Below are 16662 nucleotides of genomic sequence, written 5' to 3'. Positions count from 1 at the left end.
TGTTGGGGTTTTCATTTTTCAATAAAAGACTTATCAAAAACTTGTTGGTGTGTGTTTATTTACAACTGACTTATTTTTTGTGAATATGTGGGGGCATAGCTAGGGCTTCCAGATTACAATAAGTAAGCCCCCCCCCCCTGCACTACCACAACCACTGAGCCAGGGTGCTGGGGAAGTGGCCCTTGTCCTTATCAACATGTTCCCCCAAGTTGAGAATGTATGGCATGGTTTGGTCCAGAAGGGGTGGGGGGGGGGGGGTCAGGACGGAGCAGATTCCATGCTGTATACTCAAATTAAGGGTCATGTATAAACTTAGGGGGCCCAACACCATTTTTTATTTTTTAGGTAGTTCACCTTAAAATTCATACCAGATCCGAAGGTTGTGGTTTGGATTTTTGGGGTCCCCGGTCATTTTCTCTGCCTTTTTCGTGGGGGTTGCCCTTAAAATCCATATCTAAGCCGAAGGAGCTGGTATTGATTTTTAGGGGGGATTCTGTGTTCTATAACTGCATCTTCCTAAAAAGTTTTGAATTGTCTGACATTGATTTGAGGACGGGGACCCTATGTTATTTTTTTTACTGTCTATAGCAAACGTGACATAGAAAAAAAAAATCTGTTAATTCACTTTTCCCTGCAAGCCTACATTACTTTATAAATAATCTAAAGAGGATCCCACCAAAAATACATATTATACCCTCATCCACCTTGATGGACTATATACAGTATATTTGGAGGGTCTGGGATATATATGTATTTGGAGGGTTCCTTTGCATTATTTACAATATAAGGAAGCTTGAAGGACAGTGTGAATTAACACCAAATGTAAATATTTTTATTTTTCTCTGTAAATGTCACGTGTTATGTCACTTTGCTTACATGATAGAGATGTACCACATTTTAAGCATGTTTAGGGGACCCTCCAAACTATAAAAGGAAAAGTGCATTTTTAATGTTGTACTCAAAGGGGTCCCAATTCAACATTCCGACTTTTGATATGCTCAGCCAAACCTCCGCAAACCAAACCCAGGTCTGTTTAGCTGATCCCTTTTGTTGATACATGAAAAAGTAGAAATCAATAAAAAAAGAAAATCTTGTTCTATTTTTATTTTTTTACTTCATAATAAGTTGCTTATCTTAATGATAACTGCACATCCAAGTCTAATGTTGGGAGTGTTGGTGTAATGGTTGACTTTATAACAATGTATGGATCTACACATTTTTGCAGTAGGTAGTTATTTTTTTCTTATAGTGATGTATGTTGCAAGAAAAAATAAAATGTCCCTGAAAGCATCAAGATATATATATATATATATATATATATATATATATATATATATATATATCTTGATGTTCTCAGGGACATTTTATTTTTTCTTGCAACATATACATACATATATATATATATATATATATATATATATATATATACACACACACACACACACACACACACACACACACACACACACACACACACACACACACACACACACATATATATATATATATATATATACACATCTATATATATATATATATATATATATATATATATTATAGATTGTTTTTTGTGATAGTTTGTGATCTTCTTTCATAACCAGGCAAGCATCTACACCAATTACCCCAATTGTATAGGGGAGAGAAAAGAATGTAATCCTAACAGCAGTTCAACAGCTGTCAACCAGAGTTGTTTGCACATTATTTATGTACAACATAGCACAATATACACTATATTGTCAAAAGTCTTGGGACACCTGCCTTTTACACGCATGTGAACTTTAATGGCATCCCAGTCTTAGTCCGTAGGGTTCAATATTGAGTTGGTCCACCCTTTGCAGCTATAACCATGTCAATTCTTCTAGGAAGACTGTCTACAAGGTTTAGAAGTGTGCCTATAGGAATGTTTCAACACACAAAAGAAACAATCGAGAGTCTCCTCCCCCTAACTATTGATAGGTATTAATAATGATGCTGTCACTTCACCTTGAAATCAAGGCTGCTGCCGTAGCTAAAATATAATGTATAAGAAAACTAAATCTCCCCCGGGGGGGAACACAAGAGAGGTTCCCCTTCAAAGAAACCAAGGGAGAAAAACAGATAGCTACTATGGGCTGCAGTAATGAAGTATAAGAAAAATAAATAAATAAAAATATAAATTTTATTCAATCAGCAATAAATACCAAAATTACCAATAAATTCATAAAAAATCCCATCCCATGTATAATACATGGATAGTTAGTCTTGAAAGCTGTTTAATATGCCCAAATACCTTATTATCACCCATATGATTATTCAAAACATTATTACCCTGTAACTACAACCACAGAACAATAAACATTCATACATAACATAAAACACAAACGGAGGTACCTCATACATCAACCATATCCAAAGATTCCAAATCAAATAATTTGTACCGATATGGAATAATGAAATTATTTAAATTTATTGGAATCTCTGCATATGGATTTCCCGGGAATAGTGGAAGTCTAGGAATTGGAGCTTCCTTCGCTAAAGCAGTACAAGTAACCAGATCTCTATTTAATTGTGGGCTAGCCACCACTTTTATATCAGAGATAGCTCTTCAGGTGTCAGTTCATTTCAAAGCATAAAGTGCACTTTAAGGAAGTTCATATCATGACCGAAGTCCATTACTCAGGATGAATACCTATCATTGCTCGCACGGTATAACCAATTGTGATGTTTTCAGATAATGTGTATCACAATGTTTCACTTTGAATGTCGTGCACATTTAATGTTCCTCAAAAAATATACTTAGCTTTCTTAGCTTATAGGAATGTTTGACCGTTCTAATGTGTTCAGTCTTTCTATTTTATCTTTGCAGATGTCAGTTCTTCTGCTGGTGGAGCAGCATGCCTCACTACATACCACACCAAGTTAACCCCTTCCTTGGTGAACACTTCAGATACCCAAAAAAAAAATATTTTTATTGCACAGGACTAATCTTTTTTGTGGATTTTTTATTGTGTTCTTATTTTTGCTCTTTTTAAGACTCATTGTACTTTAGTGTTATGTCAGTATTTTTTATATAGTTCCAATACTTTAGACAATATAGTGTAGCTATGGCTGTCTAGTTTTTGATTGGGGAGAAGCCAATTCATCTTGATAGGACTAAAAGTTTTCCCTTTTGAAGCCATCAAAGGTAGTTGGATCAAATACCTGGATCAACCACTTTACTTGTTAATTTTACAGAAATTATAGGTAGAGGTGCACCTTCTAGTAAAGGCATTGTTGACATTTAGAAACATAGAATGCCATTATCTCACCGCCCTAAAGGTTTTTTTTTTATTTTTATTTTTTTTCATTCAGCTTTGTTTTTACTTTTTTTATTTCAGAATCTTGCTGCCCAGACCATTACTTTTACATTCACCATGAACTGTCCCTATTTAAACAAAACACTTTTGCGGTTTAGTTCCAATGTAGATGATACTGAAAAAATCAACGCTAGCAGAGTACTTTGGTTAAGAAAGATACCTCTGGGCTTCTAATCTCTAGGAAACAGAAGCAGTTATCATGCTTCTGCCGGGTTTAGAAGCATTAAATCAAATGTTCCTTCTGTTATTTTGCAGGAATATGGAGGTTTTCATAGGAACTAATATGCAGCATTTTTTTTTTTTACCATTCTTGTCTATCTCTACTTCCAGACTGACAAGGGATGTTCTGTTTAAGCCACAGCAGTAAGAGGGAGGGAGAGAGGAAAATAGAAAGAAAAAATATATAATTAAAGGTAGATAATGTGGTCAGCAAAGAGAAATGAATATTAAATACTTAGAAAAATTTAAGACTGAACCCAAATGTATATGGGCAATTTAAATTCAACAAAAAACAGAGGTATTGTCTGAAGTTTGAATATACTATATCCATTAAATTTCACTTTGTGAAGGTAATTGAAGGAAATGTCATACTTAAAAAATATATATAATGCATGGGAGTTCTAAGTAATTCTCTAGCAAAAAATACAGATATTTAAATGTAAACAAAAAGTGTCAGAAAAGGCTGAATCTTTAAGGCCCCTTTCACACATGCGGACGATATGTCCGTATTTCATCCATCCATTTGCGGATGAAATACGGACATACATTCATCCCTATGGGATAGCGGGTGTCTGCGGATGAGCATCCGCAGACACCCGATTTCGTCCGCCTCCGCAACAGTCCGATTCTGCAGACGGAGGAAAATCCTATTTTTCTATCCGTCTGCAGAGTGGATCGGACGAACACGGACAGACGGTCCATGCTCGTCCGATCCCCATAGAGGAGAGCGGAGAGCTGACAGGGCGGTCCTCGCACAGTGTGCGGAGACCGCCCTGTCCGCAGCCGGCTCAGCGGGGACAACGGAGCGATCCCCGCTGAGCGAGCGGATCTTCACGGGGCGGATCATTACTGATCCGCCCTGTGTGAAAGAGGCCTAAGTGGTTAACATATGGATAACTATACAAAATATATTTGTTTATTGTAACATATCATAAAATAATCTATAAAAAATATCATATAAAGCTGCTCAAACATTTAGTAATCAAAATCCATGAGGTCCAATTGTCTCCCATTTTACTAGTAAGAAAAATACAGTGTATTATTTATTACTTTTTATTTTATTTCTTCAAGATTGGCACCTCTAGATACTGTTGGGGAAGACATCCCTGGGTTTGCCTGAGGGGGATGACTGTACAACCTTCCAGTACAATGGTGATTTTATCAGTTTCATATCATGTGGTCTATTGGGGTTATACGAGTATAACAAATGATATATAGATAAATTGTTGGGCATGAATTCTAGGGATGACATGTGATGGTATTTTGGCCTATCTTTTAGTCTCTACATATTCTTGGTTCCCTTAAAGTGTAACTCAGTTTTTGTTGAGAAAAAAACATTCTCCTCTGGGTGATCTATGTACATTTCAAGGATTATAACCAACTTTGTTACAGATTCCTATATTTTTTTATTCTGAAGAAATTTATGTGTATATGACTTGTATCCTAGGCAGACTTCTGGGAAAATTGGTGAGCCAATCGCACAAGCAGGAAATTATGTTTCTTGGGAGTGGTCAGTTCACATTCTGTGCACAGAACAACTCCAGGTAGCCATATTGCAACGCATTCTCAGAAAATTACACTGGCTGCAGATTGAAAAGGAAAAGTCATTTTTAATAACATTCAATTACAATATGATTAGAATCACAATTATATGCGCTATATTAATTATTCTTTATTTGCTCTTTTTTTCCCCATTAAAGTGGAGTTACCCATTTAATGAAGAAAGCATTTTTGAAATGTGTTGCTACATGAGAAAATTGTACTGGATTTTGATCACTAACTGTTAGAGCAACTTTATATGATGGTTTCAATGTTTTTTGTTTTTTATTTTATGTTTAAATAAAAATGTATTTTATATAGTTAATTATCTATGTTAATATGTGGAATAACTGAAAAGTCCCACCAAAATTGATTTCTACATTTTGTATATTGAATGTTGGGATGTTTGCATTCATCAAACGGGTGTATGTTATTTTTAAAACTCTTTTTCTATATAGTTTTTGGATATATAGGTACACATATTCATACGAACATACAGGATGAGACTCCTGTATAATACTGCAGTACAAAACTAAGCTTCAGTGCGCCTCGTTGCATTTCATATTTGTGCGTTTTAGTGCAGTTACTGATTTTGAAGCTCCGTTTTGTTGCATTTCTGGTGCCGTTTCCAGTAGATGGACCTTCTGTAGGAAATAATAGTACTGCAGGTAAAACAATTGTAAAATGTGTGAATATTTCACTGCAATGAATGGAAGATGCAAAGTCATGAGTGTACCCTACAACATCCATAGGGCATACCCCATATTCATTTACATGAAAGTAAATCCACAAACCAGCAAGTCTACTAACTACAAGTCACATCTTCCAATGTCTAATATCAGTAATATCAATGTGATGCATTCCAATTGGAATGCTAATCCAATCAGAAGGAAAAATCTGGGAAGATCTGTGTGGTGCAAATGGATTAACATTGACTTCTGATTACATGTCAGTAGTGAGTTAGGGGATAACTAAGTCTAAATTGTAACTTATGTTGTTAAATAGAAGTTCTCATATGCCTCTGTGAGACATATCTTGCATAATCAACCTCACAGAATTACCAATGTAAAGCATGGTGCAAAGTGTGCATTACCTATCTCATCTATTTTAGTGAAGAGAATATGCTATGGTCATTTGCCCTAACACAATGGATAAGTGATATGACAGCTTTCCTAAATATTCTTAGGAGCCTGGCCAGTGTTCAGTCTGTGCAACAGAGCTATCCCTCCTGATGCAGTTAATTGTTAATACTTTTAATAAAGAGACACCAGGCTGTCATTACAGCAAGGTATAAAATTAATGTGTTCTCCTTGAACTGTGGAGCCTAACCTATGGATGGACAGATCCTTTGTTCCTGAATGAGACTCCGGTGGCCCGCTGCTGTCGAAATGGGGCATAGATGTTGTTTGTAACTCTTTTGGTGATGTTTTGCTTTCTACCTCCCATATTGCCTAGCTGCTCATATTTAGTATTGCTTTGTTAAAGTGGTTGTAAACCCTTACAACACATTTTGACCTACAGGAAAGCCTAGATTAAGGCTTACCTGTAGGTCCAAGAAATATCTCCTAAACCTATACGGTTTAGGAGATATTTGCCCGAAGACAGGCACCGCTGTTTTCGGCGCACGCGTCATCGACGAAGATGCCGCGCGTGTCGGCTACCGTGCGCATGCACGGGAGTGATGTCATCGTGGCTTCGCCGAATGACAGCGGCAGAGCTGCGAGACCCCAACGAGAAGATGGATGCGCCGGACTACAGGGGACAGCAGTGACTTTGCTGGCTCCTGTGTCAGGTAAGTGACACATAATGGACTACTATGCGATGCATAGTAGTCCATTATGCTTTACCTTTGCAGGGAATGAAAGAGGAAGTAAACCCATCAGGGTTTACTTCCTCTTTAACCATATGTGATACTGCTTAACTGATTATATTTATATAAGATTAAAGAGGAGTTAAACCCCAGTGGGTTTTACTTCCTCTTTTGATCCCCGCAAGGCCTGCAAATGAAAAGCATAATTGGCTAGTATGCATCGCATACTAGCCTATTATTCGACACTTACCTGCAAACGAAGCCAGTGCTGTCCCCTGAGTAGGTAGTGTCCATCTTCTCCCCTCTTCCTCTCAGGGCTACGGACTCCGGCTCTGTGACTGGCCGGAGTTGCGTGATGTCACTGCCGTGCATGCGCGTGGGGGCCATCATTCACTGCACGCACAGTGCATGAGCTGATGACGACATCTTCGCACTACAAGTGAAATATCTCCTAAACCATGCACGTTTAGGAGATGTTTCCACTGCCTATAGGTAAGCCTTATTCTAGGCTTACCTATAGGTAGAAATCAACAAAAAGGGTTTACAAACACATTAACTGTTAGCCCCTGTACACACGGTCGGACATTCTGCCAACCAAATCCGTCGGATTTTGTCTGACGGATTTTGTCCATCGGATCTTGTCCGAAACTGTTGCACACACACGTTCGGACTAACTGGTCGAAAAATCCGATCATTCAGAACGTGATGACGTAATTTCGTTACGATGGGACTACGTTCAGGCTAGTAGTCAATAGCTTTAATGTAGGAATTTGATCTGAGCATGCGTGGCACTTGGTCCGATCAAAATTCTCTACACATGATCGGAGTATGTCCGATCGAACCAGTTGGTCAGAAAATATTTCCAGCAAGTTGGAAAATTGGGTCCGACGGATATTCCGACGGAATCAGTCCGATGCATACCACACACAGTCGGATTATCCGACAACACGGTCCGATAGGACACATTCCGACGGATTCTCCGACCGTGTGTACAAGGGCTTACAACATGTAAATAAAGTTAATTTTTTGTCTTTCTTATGTTTCCTTTTCCTTTAGGTTATGCAATACAATCTGTGATGATCCAAAGCAGCTCAAACAACATGTTCCTCAGGGCAGTGCAACCCAAATTTTTTTTTTACTTTTTACACCTCCGTGCCTAGTAGCCCAGAAAACAGCCCTTTAGGTTTGACAGATTTCACTTCCAGTGATTTCAGTGGGGTTTGGGTTCAGCATCTGTAGTTCATCAAACCCTTGCCTAACTGAACCCAGGGCAGTTCAGCTCATCACTACTCTACTTACAGACCCAAGAATTAGACTTACAGTAAGCGCGAAGCTGCATCTTTATTTTAATTCTTCATCTTACTTCTACTCCTAACTGTTCTCTGCACACCAGAGGAAACAAAATGTAATTTCCATAATGTCGTCAGAGTCATTATGGCTCATTATAATTCATGAAAGACAAAGGAATGTGAAACAATTTATATATGAGACTGTAAAAATTTGAATAATGATGTTATAGAGAAAGGATGGTATGGACCCTGGACAATTGTAAAATAATACTTACTTTTTAAAGTGTTTAAAGTTAAACACATATTTCTAGTTTTAGATCCAGTTGAAAAGGAAATAGGATTTCTCCCTGTATTTTTATCACCATCTGGGGCTCCATTAAAAATATTTTACCTTACTTCCTGTCCTGCTGACAGCAGCTTCACTAAACAGGAAATGGGTGGAAATCTGCAGCAAAGACGCCAAAATAAGTACAGTTTTTATTGAGGTTCTATCCTTCCTTTACTCTACAAAAGGAAAACATTTCTAGTACTTTATAGTTGCAGAAGAGGAAGTGAGAGCACATCTCCCTAAAAAATGTATTCTATCTAAAATTAGGAAAAATTATTTTGGATAGATAAACACTTTAAAGTGGTTTTAAAGGCATGTTGTTTTTTACCATCATGTATTCCCTGCATTAAGGTTAAAATGTATTTGTATCTTCCCCTATTCCCTCATAGACTGACAGAGTGGCAGCAACATGAGCCATTGGCTCCTGCCAATGTAAATCAAATCCTGTGAGCAGAGATCTGGGGACAGGGCCAAGTCCACCCTCTGTGTGTCTATGGATGCACACAGCCTGGCTTGGTGGCAAGCCTACATGTGCAACCCCATAGGAAGTAGTATCCTATGGTAGCACACAGAGAAGAGGAGGAACCAGCAGAGGATCCCGGAAGAAAAGCTTTGTGGCTGCTTTGTGCAATAACATTGCACAGAGCAGGTAAGAATAACATGTTTATTATTTAAAAAATATATATATTAAACTTTACAATCACTTTAAGTTCAGAGCTTTAACATGTTTTCTCATAGTTTACTTTCTAGGTAGGGGCTTATTATTATTATTATTATTATTTTTTGGGGGAACATTCATTAAATATGCTGAGAGTACTGCCAGATATGGTGAGAGTCCAAATGGGTAAAACCTTTAAATCTAAAAATGAAATCTGATTATGAAACCACAGCAGAACACAGTAACAACAGTAACATTTTACTTTTTGTATAAAGTTTACAGTAGATTTCAAATCCAAATTTAGCTAACTGAAAATACACTCTAGCTGGCCTTTAAACACATTATTTAAATTACAGGTCCACAGCCAATGGTTTGCATGCCCCAGGTGGTACTTCAGACAGGCTGAGGAGATAATTGCACTTGTTAAATGAAATTCATCATAATAATTGAGTTTTCGAACATTCTGCAATAAATCACTCCTAAACAAGATCTTAGTAAGTAGTTTAGCTATTTAAAAAAAAAAAAAAGGATTGCTTGGAAAACATGTATATACATACCTAAGGGGTGCTGTTTAAAAAAGTGCACAAGTGTCAAGGAATACTTGACATGAAATGACCTTTTCTAAAGAGTACTTAGTTACACTTCGGCCTTCATAAGTCTGAAAAACAACGACCTCAAGTGGACCTGTTTTTTAAACACATATCATTATGATGCAAATACAAAGTAAAATAATGCAGCTCAACTTAATCCAAAATAGGCATATCAATCCTTTTTTGAGTACTGTGCTGAATCCTTTGGTATTCAACATACTATTGTCCAAATTGTAATGTATATTGCATGCTCTTAATTGCAGCACTTGCAACTCTTCATTCCTGTTGCACCTGGTTAAGTCTTTGGAAATGTTCAACATTGAATAGAAAAATACCAATGCATACTGGCCTGTTGCAGTAGTTAAACACAGTAATATAAGTAGTAAAAAATAGTTTACCAATGAAAGTTGACTCAAACTTTTGACCTGGAGTAGAGCAGTCCAGGAACTTCCAATGGTCCCAGGGGAACAACCTGTCAGCAAGCCCCACAGCTGGAGTCCTGAACCTTTACCAAGACAAATCCCATTGAGCACTGACATAAAGAGCCTCACTATACAATTCTATTTTTAATTTGACTGGAGTATTAGGTTGGCTGTATTTAGTCTAAAATATGTTGGAGATAAGTAATATATGTATGGGTACTATTATTTACCCATTTTCAAGAAAAATCTGTAGATTACCGCTCTCAGGCATGCTTTCATGACACAACATTAATCTATATTCTATGTTAGAACTAGGTGCATGCAGTTAACCTCTCACTAAAAATCTAAGAGTAATCAGCATGGTTTCTGGTCATGTGGTAACACTTAGGTCAATAATGTTGATGAAAAAAGACTTGGATGTCAATAATGGTGCTGAAAAAAGACCTGAATGATGCCTTCATTTCACGCATGTAGTAGCTTTCCATCCACACAAGTCTCTTTAAGAATATGTTACCCTAATATTTCATATACCTGATATGTGCATGCTGTACCACGTACTTGTGTCAAAAAATATCCTGTACACCTTCATTACCACTCTAGCCATGAGAGCACATCCCTCCCAGTGGGGTAAGTTTTCTGGCTGTGCTGAGAGTAGAACATGTATGTCCTCCAATGATCAAACTTGTGCTGACATGCTCCCCTGCACAGCCAATGGAAGATCAGTTTACTGCTGTTTGTACAACTCCTCCTCTCTAAGCCCCTTATGCAGCTGAGAACAGAGATTGTGTGATCACTTATTTAAAAAATAAATAAATACATATATATATATATATATATATATATATTGTAGACATGTCACTGGAGAAGTGATCGAGGGGGTGTACATCTCACCTAGGTTGCTACACAGTGTGAGATGGTAAATCCAGGATGGATCAGTTTCTCAGCAGCGATATGCTGCTGAGTTGTTATTTAATTTTGCCGGGCCTGGGTTTATATGGAATGGCAGGTAGGTTTGGTAGAGGGACCTGTCATTCCACATCCCCCGATCCAGTTCTGGGTTTGGGATCAGGTGAGCTTGGATCCTAATTAGCCTGGGAAGCTAAAGGCTCTGTAGGGTCTGCAGGTGATTGCTTCTCAGCCAGGGAATGAACAATCTGTGTGTTGAAGGAAGCTGCAAGCACAGCCACTGCTGGAGCTAAAACTCACCCTGCGATATCCAGGCGAAAGACGCTGTGTTTGTAAGTGTCAGATAGGTGAGCAGAACCTGTTAGTAAGCGCCCAGCCGGGCTAGGACTTTTTATTTTTGTTGTACTTAGAAAGCACGGTGTTGCTGTATATTTTGTTTGCTGGACTGTTTGTACCACGAATAAACGCCAAGATCTGCTTTATCAAATTCCAAGTCTGCTGTGAACTGTGTCCAAACACACCCTACCCCGGGAAGATCCCTTACAATTGGTGGAGGTAGCGGGCAACGCGGTTGCTAGGGGCAACGGTGTGGACAGACTTGGCTACAGCTGCTGATGTCCTGGGTGAAAGCTGCAACTACACTCCAAAAACAGTCCAGCAACATGGAGGAGATGCTGAAGCAGTTTATGCAAGTGAGTTTGCAACAACAGCAGGCTCAGACAGAGGCCAATAGACGACATGAACAGTCCATGGCTGAACAACAGCAGATGATGGCTGCACAACAGCAGGCGCAGACAGAGGCCAATAGACGACATGAACAGTCCATGGCTGCACAACAGCAGATGATGGCTGCACAACAGCGGATGCATAAGGAAGAGTTGCAAGCTTTGCGCCAAAGCCAACAACAACTTATCGAGCACCTGATAGTAAATCGAGAGGCGCCTGTGGTTGCTAATCCACCCACAATGGAGGGAGCCGCTCCAGAGATTTTTTTTGGGAGAAGGACTGTGCAGAAAGCGCTGCAAAAGATGACTGCTGAGGACGATGTTGAGGCCTATCTAACAGTATTTGAGCGCGTGGCTGAGCGAGAGAAGTTACCAGCCGCTGAGTGGGCAGAGGTAATTGCGCCCTATTTAACAGGTGAACCTCAAAAGGCCTACTATGACCTCAGTGAGCAAGAGGTTAAGGACTATACTCGGCTAAAAGAGGAGATACTTGCCCGACTAGGAGTTACTACTGCAGTCCGTGCCCGGAGGGTACGCAACTGGAGCTACAGTCTGGACAAATCAGCGAGGTCCCAGATGTATGACCTAATCCATTTGGCAAGAAAGTGGTTGGAGCCAGACACTTCTACTCCTGCACAAATCCTAGAGAAGGTCGTGATGGATCGCTACCTCCGAGCGCTTCCTACTGACCTGCAACGCTGGGTGGGACAAGGTGATCCTAGGAACGCAAACAAACTTGTCAACCTTGTGGAGAGGTTCCAGGCGACTGAGGACTACCTCCGTGATGTTCCTGCAGCATCTTCACCTCCCCGGAGCGCCAGATCTGTGCCGTCAGCTGGTAAGAGACTTCCATCTATTGGGGGAGTGTGGAGGGGTGCTGATGGGGGGAAAAGGGCTCAAGTGGTGTCTCAGGGACAAAAGACTGGTGATGGTCCCGGGTGGCTAAGGGGCTCTGAAAAGGACTCCTTGCCAAAGAGACCAGGCCCTATCCAGTGTTGGAGATGCCATGAGGCGGGACACGTGTCGGCCCATTGCCCTCTTACCTCTGAACCCATGGAATGTGACGCTAGCAGGCGTCAGTCGCTATTTGCGGAACCATCTTGTGCTGCAGTTCCTGGACTAGAGACTGAACTGCAAATCTGCAACATCACAATCAATGACTTTCCTGTTAAAGCGTTAATGGACTCAGGAAGCCTTGTAACCTTGGTGCATGCTAGCCTGGTGACTGGGGACTTAGAGTCTAAAAAGCATATGAGTGTTGTGTGCATACATGGTGATACAAAAGTGTACCCTATAGTGCTGGCTAAAGTCGGGACTGAACAAGGCACCGTACAATATGAAGTGGGTGTGGTTAAAAACCTCATGCATAATGTAATATTGGGGCGCGATTTTCCATTATTCTGGGCTCTTTGGGAAAAAAGAAAAATCCCCAAAAGGAGTGAGGATACCTCTAAGGGGGTTGCCTTGTCCACTGTGAATGATAAAAATGTGCAGGATGAAAATGATTGTTTTCCTTTGCAGGTCCTGGCTGGGGAGGAGGAGGCTCCTCCCACTGAGCAAAATATACTAGACTTAGAGGTGTCTAGCGATAATTTTGGGACTGCACAATTACAGGACCCCACTCTCAAAAATGCGAGAGAGCAGGTTGCTGTTATGAACGGGGTACCTCAGGAACCAGATGCTGAAAAAAGATTTCCACATTTTTCGGTGACTAATGATCTTTTCTATAGAGTCAATAAGGTTAAAGATGAGATTGTGGAACAGCTTCTGGTACCTAAGCCGTACCGGCGTCAGGTGCTTGACATGGCACATAACCATGTTCTTGGGGGACACTTGGGGACTGACAAAACGAGAGAGAGGGTTCTCCAGAGGTTTTTTTGGCCGGCCATATATGATGACATTAAAAAATACTGTGAGTCGTGCCCCACATGTCAGGTTAGTGCCCCAGTGTCACATTTTCGCAGTCCTTTGGTTTCGCTCCCTATTATAGAGGTGCCTTTTGAGAGTATTGTCATGGATTTAGTGGGTCCCATTGTAAAGTCAGCTAGAGGACACCAGTATATTTTGGTAGTCCTGGATTATGCGACCCGCTATCCTGAGGCTGTACCCTTAAGAAACACTGCATCTAAAACAATTGCACGTGAGTTGTTTTATATGTTCTCTAGGACTGGGATCCCCAAAGAAATCCTAACTGACCAAGGTACGCCATTTATGTCGAAAGTAATGAAGGAATTATGCAGACTATTTAAAATCTCACACATCCGTACCTCTGTGTACCACCCCCAGACGGACGGATTGGTGGAGAGATTTAATAAAACTTTGAAACATATGTTGAAGAAAGTGGTGGCAAAAGATGGTCGTGACTGGGATCATTTATTACCCTACCTCATGTTTACTATTAGGGAGGTGCCCCAAGCGTCCACAGGGTTCTCACCATTCGAGTTGGTCTATGGTCATCACCCTAGGGGTCTACTAGACATTGCAAAAGAGACATGGGAGAATGAGTCCACCCCATACAAGAGTGTTATTGAGCATGTAGCACAAATGCAGGACCGTATAGCCACTGTAATGCCCCTGGTAAGGGAACACCTCCAGAGAGCTCAAGAGGCCCAAAGTAGAATTTACAACCGGTCCGCAAGAATCAGGACATTCAACCCAGGCGATAGGGTCCTTATACTAGTCCCCACTGTTGAGAGTAAATTCTTGGCGAAGTGGCAAGGTCCTTATGAAATTGTTGAAAAGATCAGTGAGGTGAACTACAAGGTGCACCAACCAGGTAGAAGGAAGCCTTTCCAAGTTTATCACATAAACTTGATCAAGCCCTGGAAAGACAGGGAATCCTTGGGGGCGACAAATACTGTTAATAATTTGTCACAACCAATCCCTCCAGTCAAGGTAGGTGATACTCTATCAGTGTCACAGAAACAGGAGGCTCAGGAATTTTTACAGAAAAACAAATATCTGGGGGTAATTGAGGCAATACAGAATTGGCCTAGACCCCTGACAAGGAAACAGGTTAGAGCTTTCCTGGGTATTACGGGTTATTACCGTAGATTTGTGCCGAACTTTGCCTCAGTTGCTGCTCCGCTAACTGACTTGACAAAGGGCGGAAAGACAGCAATGGTCACGTGGACCCCAGAGGCCGAGGAGGCTTTCCAAAGCCTTAAGTCTGCCTTGTGCCAACCACCTGTGTTAGTCACCCCCGATTTCAGGCGAGAATTTCTGGTCCAGACAGATGCCTCTAGCACAGGCTTAGGTGCAGTACTCTCACAAGTAGTGAATGGTGAGGAGCATCCGGTGACGTACTTGAGTAGAAAACTAACCCCGGCCGAGAAAAATTATGCCATTGTGGAGCGAGAATGTTTGGCAGTAAAGTGGGCCCTAGAATCTTTAAAGTATTACTTGCTAGGCAGGAAATTCAAGTTGGTGACAGACCATGCCCCCCTAACATGGATGAAGTTAAACAAGGAGAGAAATGCAAGAGTGACTAGATGGTTTCTCTCCCTACAAAACTTTAATTTCACTGTGGAACACAGGCCAGGGAAATTACAGGCAAATGCTGACGCATTGTCAAGGGTAAGTTGTCTGTGGGGACAAAAGGCTCAGCCCTCCGGTCTGAAAAAGAGGGGGGGGATATGTAGACATGTCACTGGAGAAGTGATCGAGGGGGTGTACATCTCACCTAGGTTGCTACACAGTGTGAGATGGTAAATCCAGGATGGATCAGTTTCTCAGCAGCGATATGCTGCTGAGTTGTTATTTAATTTTGCCGGGCCTGGGTTTATATGGAATGGCAGGTAGGTTTGGTAGAGGGACCTGTCATTCCACATCCCCCGATCCAGTTCTGGGTTTGGGATCAGGTGAGCTTGGATCCTAATTAGCCTGGGAAGCTAAAGGCTCTGTAGGGTCTGCAGGTGATTGCTTCTCAGCCAGGGAATGAACAATCTGTGTGTTGAAGGAAGCTGCAAGCACAGCCACTGCTGGAGCTAAAACTCACCCTGCGATATCCAGGCGAAAGACGCTGTGTTTGTAAGTGTCAGATAGGTGAGCAGAACCTGTTAGTAAGCGCCCAGCCGGGCTAGGACTTTTTATTTTTGTTGTACTTAGAAAGCACGGTGTTGCTGTATATTTTGTTTGCTGGACTGTTTGTACCACGAATAAACGCCAAGATCTGCTTTATCAAATTCCAAGTCTGCTGTGAACTGTGTCCAAACACACCCTACCCCGGGAAGATCCCTTACAATATATATATATATATATATATATATATATATATATATATATATATATATATATATATATATATATATATATATATTTTTTTTTTTTTTTTCAATGAGGGTGTACATAGTTCAAGGTAAAACCATTACAAGTTATGATTCACCAGTACAGTCATGGTAATGTCAGATGAGTGCTTCTTGAAAATGTAATATTCTGGTTTGATTGCAGTCTCCGTATTTCCTTTGGGACCATTTATTACAGTGCCATTCCTTAAGAAAGAACCTTTGCTGTATTTAGTTATACTGGCATAAACTGATCTCCTGAAACTTTACAAGCAGTAGACCGCAGTGCAGTTTCATTTCAATATCTGCTCACCTGAGTCCATTTAAGCACAGCCAGAATTCTTAAGCCCTAATGAAGGGGGAATGTTTGGCCCACAAATTGTGTTGATTCTAGTCTGCTATGAATCAATATTATCATTAAATTACCATGGACCCTTGGGCGTTTGTTTGGCACTCTCATTAGATTGTATATTCTTGCCTAAGAAGGAGGCAGATCACCACTGCTGCATACCAGTCCTGGCCATTAGACATCTTTTGTGTTATGTAAGGTAAGAAAAG

The sequence above is a fragment of the Lithobates pipiens genome, unplaced genomic scaffold (assembly GCF_037356315.1).
Source record: "Lithobates pipiens isolate NorthernLeopardFrog02 unplaced genomic scaffold, aLitPip1_a1.2 Scaffold_27, whole genome shotgun sequence".
NCBI lineage: Eukaryota > Metazoa > Chordata > Amphibia > Anura > Ranidae > Lithobates > Lithobates pipiens.
The sequence above is the reverse complement of the archived record's forward strand: the minus strand, read 5'-3'. Positions refer to the sequence as shown.